The sequence below is a fragment of the Mirounga angustirostris genome, unplaced genomic scaffold, assembly GCF_029215605.1.
Source record: "Mirounga angustirostris isolate CCGP_5_RB_7025 unplaced genomic scaffold, mMirAng1.0.hap1 SCAF_7, whole genome shotgun sequence".
NCBI classification, from domain to species: Eukaryota; Metazoa; Chordata; class Mammalia; order Carnivora; family Phocidae; genus Mirounga; species Mirounga angustirostris.
Genome location: NW_026991715.1, coordinates 78007115 through 78015211, shown reverse-complemented (window position 1 = coordinate 78015211; position 8097 = coordinate 78007115). Strand labels below are relative to the sequence as shown.

The 8097-nt window shown below is 34.5% G+C and overlaps 1 non-coding gene across 1 annotated transcript; it reads left to right on the top strand.

Moving 5' to 3' along the window:
- Nucleotides 1-2819: 2819 nt before the first annotated feature.
- On the top strand, nt 2820-2926 carry LOC123836302 (U6 spliceosomal RNA). Its single transcript, XR_006788932.1, has one exon. It is a non-coding gene; the product is annotated as a U6 spliceosomal RNA (small nuclear RNA).
- The last annotated feature ends 5171 nt before the right edge of the window (nt 2927-8097 follow it).

Sequence of the window (8097 nt, the reverse complement as noted above, 5' to 3'; positions counted from 1 at the left end):
AATTTGAGATATATTACCCTATAACATATTTCACTTTTAAGAATTTCTTTCAATGAATTTAGGTAGAAGAATAAAAGCAATCTGGAAGAGTTAATTCAGGCATTAGCAGTTATTCACAATGCCACTGGAGATGTTTAAACATCATTTTATTTATTTTTATTTTTTAATTTTATTTATTTGACAGAGAGAGACACACACAAGAGAGGGAAGCGAGAGAGGGAACACAAGTGAGGGAGAGGGAGAAGCAGGCTTCCCTCTGAGCAGGGAGCCCGATGTGGGGCTCGATCCCAGGACCCCGGGATCATTACCTGAGCCGAAGGCAGACGCTTAACAACTGAGCCACCCAGGCGCCCCTAAACATCATTTTAAATGGTAAAGACTAGGCTATATTTTGCAAGAAAATTAATAGCTTTTGTGAAGCTTGGGATCTACATAAAGATAAAGGAAAGTACATCTCAAAGAAATGAGAGCACATCGTGTTTAAATCAACCAATAAAACAAACCAATCATAACTACACCAAAAGAGGAAAAGACAGAGAAGTCAACACATCTCTAAGGATGGAAAAAGAAATCCACAGCATGGATGATTGGCATTCTTAATAAAGAGACAATATGGTGAACAAAAATATTTTTGAATAATAGTACTCAGAAAGAAATAAAATACAATGCTGAGAAGCTTCCAAACATCCAAATCCCATAAAATGTACTTCAAATTTAAATTTAGTCAACAAAATAAATCAATAATGTAATCAACAAAGAATCCTACAAAAATAAGAGTAAACAGAAATTAAACAGAAAATAACTCAACCTGGTCTCCTACTTTGGCTCCACAAATTCAAATGCATGAAGGTGGTGAACATGTACAATTTTTAACTTATAAATTCCATACTTAACAGTATTTAGTTTTTGTTTATCAGCTTTTTTTAAAAAGATTTTATTTATTTATTTGGGAGAGAGCACGAGACAGAGAGAGTAAGAGAGAGAAGGACAGCATGAGCAGGGGGCAGGGCAGAGGGAGAGGGAGAAGCAGACTTCCCGCTGAGCAGGGAGCCTGACAAGGGCTCAGTCCCAGGACCCCGAGATCATGACCTGAGCTGAAGGCAGACACTTAACTGACTGAGCCACCCAGGCACCCATGTATGGAGCTTTCTAAATGAACATAAAACTTTAGGGGCGCCTGGGTGGCTCAGTCGTTAAGCGTCTGCCTTCGGCTCAGGTCATGATCCCGGGGTCCTGGGATCGAACCCCGCATTGGGCTCCCTGCTCAGCGGGAAGCCTGCTTCTCCCTCTCCCACTCCCCCTGCTTGTGTTCCCTCTCTCGCTGTGTCTCTCTCTGTCAAATAAATAAAATCTTAAAAAAAAACCTTTATACATATGAATATTATATTTTTCCTGTAAAAAGTTGAACATATAAACTGGTAAGATAAGTTAAATGAAAAAAATGCATACTAACAAATATGGTTATAAAATAAGGTATTGTCGTTCTTTAAAAAAAACACAGAAACATAATAGGAAAACTGTCTGTTCGAGCCAAGATATAGGTGTTGGCAATTTTAGTTAAGAAATTATGATAATTGGGGTGCCTGGGTGGCTCAGTCGGTTAAACGTCTGGGTTTGGCTCAAGTCATGATCGCAGAGTCCCGGGGTTGAGCCCTGAGCTGGGCTCCCTGCTCAGCGGAGAATCTGCTTCTCCCTCTCCCTCTGCCTGCCACTCTTCCTACTTGTGCTCTCTGTCAAATAAATAAATAAAATCTTTAAAAAAAGAAATTAAGATAACTGAAAAGAAAAAACTTAGAGATAAAAACTCAGCAGAAGTGTTGAATAGCAAAATATTTTGCTGATACAATAAAATAATGAAATAGACTGATTTCAAGACTTCTTCCAGAAGCTAAAAACAAAACTATACTAGAAATATTTTACCTTAGTGGTTAAAAGTATAACCTCTACCATTTACTAACTGTAAAATCTTGGGGTAGTTACTTAACCTCTAGGTGCCCCTATTTTCTCATCTGTAAAACAGAGATAAGCATTCTACCTACTTCATAAGGATGCTTTTTTCTTTAAATGAGTTTCTTTGGTTTAAATTAGTTAATAAATAGAACACATCACTCAAGAATCAAAGAAGTATGAGTGATAAATTGTAAAAATAAAGTATAAAAGATACTGATTTCACAATAAAATATATCAAATTTAGAATCAGAAAACCTAACAGTCCAGCAATTAACATACCAAAGAGAGAAAATGGAAGAAATCACTTATGCCCCAAAACAAGAACAGTCCTCTGAATCAAGGAAAATCAACGGCAATAATAATAAACCTACAAAACATCAAATATTTAGAACTTTAGTTTAAAAGGATTTTTGTCAACAGACTGCCAGGCCATAATACTTTTTAAAAAGCCTGATCTAAATATTCCTTAGTAAAGTAAGTTATGACAAATACATGTAGTGGAGTAACATACAGTGTGATACAGATCTAAGTGATTTAGGAGAGAGGCATCTACAATGTGCTTTTGAATGAGGAAATGTAAGTTAAAGAACAGTAACAACAGAATTTATATATTAATATAATTATATGTAAATCAATATGTGTGGAATTTGAGACTACAAATGGGAAGAAAATAACTGAAAGCATTTCATTCAAAAGCAAGTTTCCCTGTGTATTATATTAGGTGCAAGAGAAAAAGAAGGAGGATATTGGTAAGGTGGGTACAGCAAGGAAAACATCTTTGGTTTAGAATATTATCTTTAATCAAGAGAATGACTTTCTCATTATGAACAAGTCCTTTTGAGGCTCCATTTAAAAACTTACCACTTTGAGTGCTCGCTTCGGCAGCACATATACTAAAATTGGAATGATACAGAGAAGATTAGCATGGCCCCTGCGCAAGGATGACACGCAAATTCGTGAAGCGTTCCATATTTAAAAACAAAACAAAACAAAACAAAAAAAAACAAAAAAAAAACTTACCACTTTGATAGTTGCATTTATAATAAGCAGTTATATTTAAAGGAAGGTGTCTCATCTAAAGGATGGTCCTCTAAGAAACAATTTGCATTAGAGTATCAAAAGATAGCTTCCTTTGCCCTGTTCATGGCTTTCTAGATATGAGTCCTTGAAGCAAAAACAAAGGGAAAATGTTATAAGCACAAATACTGCTGGTGGGCAACGGAAAACAAAAGAAGCCAGAGATCTGACATCAAGATGATACATGGGAGATTTTGCAGATTGTGTAAGAAGATAGTCTTAGAAACCAGATGGACTATGCAGCCCGGGGTACTTATCCTAGTGTGTGAATAAAAATGACTTAAGCCTGATGACATATCCAAACAGGGCAATAGTTGTGTTTCGGTGTGCAAAACCAGTACCATCAGAGCTGAAATGCAGTGGGTCCAACAAAGGGCAAACATTCCCAGTAGCTCTGCATTGCCAGCTCGGAGTTGCCAGAGGCAGCTCCATGAACAGAGATTCTAGCTTCAAAATGGAGGGTCCAGTAAAGACCTTTATCTTACTACCATGACAGAAGATCAGGATATAAATGCAGAGGCTCTGGTAACAGAAAAATCATGTTTCTAGTTTAAGTCTAAAATGTGAATTGCTTTAATGCAAACATTGTTTTAAATTAATAAGAATTCATTACCTATATTATTCTTAAATAGTAAAATTTCATTAATGTGAGCATCGTTGTAGAATACATACACCTTTTTCTCTAATTTTAGCTTTTCTATTGTCCCCGTTTCAACATACATTAGCCCTCATTATGGCCAATTCCTACATTACAGATACAGGAACATAGATACATTGTTGGGCTCTTTTTTTTAACTTTTAAATTTAAATTCCAGTTAACATACAGTATAATATTAGTTTCAGGTGTACAATATAGTGATTCAACACTTGCATACATCACCCAGCACTCATCACGGACAAGTGAGCTCCTTAATCCCCATCACCTGTTTAAACCCCCACCCCCCCTCCTCTCCCTTCTGGCAACCATCAGTTTGTTTTCTATAGTTAAGAGTCTGTTTATTGGTTTGCCTCTCTTTTTCCCCTTTTGCTCATTTGTTTAGTAAATTCCATGTATGAGTAAAATCATATGGTATTTGTCTTTCTCTGACTGACTTATTTCTCTTAGCGTAATGTTTTCTAGCTCCCCCATGTCACTGCAAATGACAAGATTTCATTCATTTTTATAGCTGAATAATATTCCATTGTATGTATGTACATTCATATATATATCTATCACTCTTCTGTATCCATTCATTAGTCCATGGACATTTGGGATGGCTCCATAATTTGGCTATTATACACATGCTGCTATGAACATTGGAGGTGCATGTATCACTTTGAATTAGTATTTTTGTATTATTTGGGTAAATACCTAGTGGCACAGTACTGGATCATAAGGTAGTTCTATTTTTAACTTTTTGAGGAACCACCATACTTTCAGAGTGCCTGCACCAGTTTTCATTCCCACTAACAGTGCAAGAGGGCTCCCCTCTCTGCACATCATTATCAACACCTGTTGTTTCTTATGTTGTTGATTTTAGTCATTCTGACAGGTGTAATGTGATATCTCATTGTGGTTTTGAATTGCATTTCCCTGATGGTGATACTGAGCATCTTTTCATTTGCCTGTTGGCCATCTGGATGTTTTCTTTGGAAAAATACCTATTCATGTCTTCTGTCCATTTTTTGATTAATTCATTTTTGGTTGTTGAGTTTTATAAATTCTTTTTATATTTTAGATACTAACCCTTTATTGGTATGTCCTCCCATTCTTCAGGTTGCCTTTTAATTTTGTTGATTGATTCCTTCACTGTGCAAAAGGTTTTTTGTTTTGAGTAGTCCCAGTAGTTTATTTTTGCTTTTGTTTCCTTTGCCTCAGGAGAAATATCTAGAAAGAAATTGCTATGGCAGATGTCAAAGAGGTTACTGCCTGTGTTCTCCTCCAAGATTTTTATGGTTTCATATATCACATTTAGGTATTTCATCATTATGAATTTATTTTAGTGTATGGTGTAAGAAAGTGGTCCACTTTCATTCTTTTGTATGATGCCGTCCAACACCATTTGTTAAAGAGACATTCTTTTTCCCATTGGATATTCTTTCCTGCTTGATCAAAGGTTAATTGACCATATGGCTATAATATTGTTGGGCTCTTAACTATGCTCCCTAAAATCTTCTGAGCCATGGACTTCTTCAAAATCAGAAGAATATGATAAATCTGGCCCTCCATATATAATGCACATTCATACATAAAATATACAAACAGTATCAGGGCATTGACAGGCCCCTTCAGTCAGTTTAAAATCTGTTCTAGAGAAGATATATTTAAACAGGTCCTTGTTATTTCTGGAATCACATTCACATACCCTACAGCAGACTAGACTAGCTTAATGAATAAATGGCCAGTGAATAGTGCATGTGCAGCTTCTTGACTGGAAGGAGAACATCGTACAGGAGTGACTTAGCATGAGTAATGGAGGGATCTTTTTTTCTCTTTGGTTTCTTTTAGGTCTCAGAGAAAAAAAACAACGACGACAAAACACATCAAGCAGATTGTAGGGTGTTATACCCTAAGACTAGAACACTATAGATAAAATAGAAAAGGGTCAAAAATAGCTAAGTTTTTGGTAAGCAAACTAAAGCCCATGGACCAAATACAGCCTACTACTTACTTCTGTATGTTCTACAAGCTAAGAATGTTTTTTTACATATTTAAATATTTAAAAGATTTTTTTTAATTTCACTATATGTGAAATTATATGAAATTCAAATTTCATTGTCAAAAATTTTATTAAAACACAGCCAAGTTCATCTGTTTACATGTTATTTCTAGTTGTTGCTCTGCAACAACAGGGTTAAATAGCTGTGACAAAGACTAGATGGACTGGAAAGCCTGAAATATTTACTCTCAAGCCCTTTACAGAAGAAGTTTGCCGGACTCTGATTTAAAGTATGTGGACAATTATATAATAGCAGTATCCAAATGAGGACAGTAGGTTTTCACAAAAAGCTTAACACAGAGGTACCCTTATTTTTAATCCTACACTCCCTTTGAGACATGTGGAATGATAGCTTTGCTTCTATCCACATTTTATGAATATTCTTTATATCATATGGAAAAATATGATTTCTGAATTTGTTAATTTTTTTGGAATGTAAAAGGCTAATCTTAGAAAGTTTCTCTGCTCCTTAGGTCCTTCACTGAATACATTATGAGGGTTCTATAGTGATGTCTTCTATTAAATGAAGTGTGAGACCTTTTTATAATAAACCTTATTAAAGTAATTAATATACATACAGGAAAGAGTACAATGTATAATTATAAAACTAAGTGAATTTTTACAAAGTGAATACATTCATGTAACTATCATCCAAACCTACAAATATAACACTCAGAAATCCCCTACTCTCTTTTCTAGTCACTGTTTCCTCTTCCTGTCCAAAGTAGGTTCTACCCTGACTTCTAAAACCATAGACAAGTTTTTGTACTTTATGGATTATCCCATGAATCTTGCTTTTTTCACTCAACATTATGTTTATGCAATTTCTTCAAGTATGAATTGGCTTACTTGCATTGATCTGTAACACCTACTGTAAGTATATTAGGAAGAACATTCATTGCCATTTATATTGCCATTTATGATCTACAGTTCTTGGAATTTTCTTTTATATCAAGTTGAAGGTTATTCCTATTACATAGGAGTAGAATTGCTAGGCCATAGAACATATGCATATTTATTCCTAGGAGTTTCTTTCCATAGAATTTTCCAAAATATTGGACCAATTTAAAATGCTACCAACAAATTATAAGAAGTCCATTTACTGCAGATTCTCATCAGTATTTAAAATTAATGATTAAAAAAATACCAGATATTTGAGTAGATGTGTGAATGGATGAAGTTGTAATTTTAATTTATATTTATCTAATGAAAAACATGGTGGGAGAATTTTGTACCACCTGACTTCAAATTTTATTATAAAGCTACAATAATAAATGATAATGTGGTATTGTATCGATAGGCATAGATCAAAAGATCAAAATGCAAAGCCTAAAATTAAACCCTCACATGTGTGGTCAGTTAATTTTCAAGAAATATGTAAATGAATCATTGCAAAAAAATAATTTTTTCAGTAAGTAGTGCTGGAACATTTGGGAATTTGGTAAATAAACAAATAAAGCTTCACTATTACTTTAAGTATATACAAAAAATTAACTCAAAATGGATCACAGACTTTAATGTAAGAACTAAAACTAAAAAAAAAAATTGGAAGAAAATATAAGAAAGAAAGCTTTTGTCCTCGGGTTAAGCAAAATTTCTTAGGGGGCAAAAAGCACAAACATTAAAGGGAAGATGTAGGCACTGAAGTTTATTAAAATTTAAAAGTTCTCTTTGGATGATGGTTAATAAAATGAAATACAAGACACACACTGAAAGAAAATATTTGCAAAACACTTACCTGATAAAAGGCTTGAATGCAGAATATGTAGGATTTTTTTGCATTTCAACAATAAGGTGCCAACATAACAAAAAATTTGGGCAACATTTTTTATCTAAAAATTAAATACTTCACCAAGGCATATATATGAATGGCACATGAGCCTATGACAAGATGTTCAAAATTATTAATTAGGGAATTGCAAATTTAAACCATACTGGATACTAGAACAGGCCTATGAGAATAGCTAAAATTAGAAAGACATGACAAAGTACCTGACAAGATGAGGAGAAATTGGGCCTTCAAAGTGACTGAAAGCTGGTCAAATGCAGAGCTATTTGGAAAATAGTTTAGCAGTTACTTAGGAAATCAAAAATACACTCTATAACCCAGTAATCCCACTTAGGTATTTACCCAAGGGAAATGAGAATAAATGCCCAAACTAAGGCCTATATGCAAATATTTCCAAGGGCTGTTTTAATAATAGCCACCCCCCCCAAAAGAAAAAAAATGCTCAACTGTAATTAAATAAATAGTGTGAAAACATCCATATGTTAATAAAAAGGAAGAGACTGCTGAGAGGTACATCTACACGGACGTACCTCAAAAGCACTGTACCATGCAAGGGAAGCCAGACTCAAAACCTACACATGT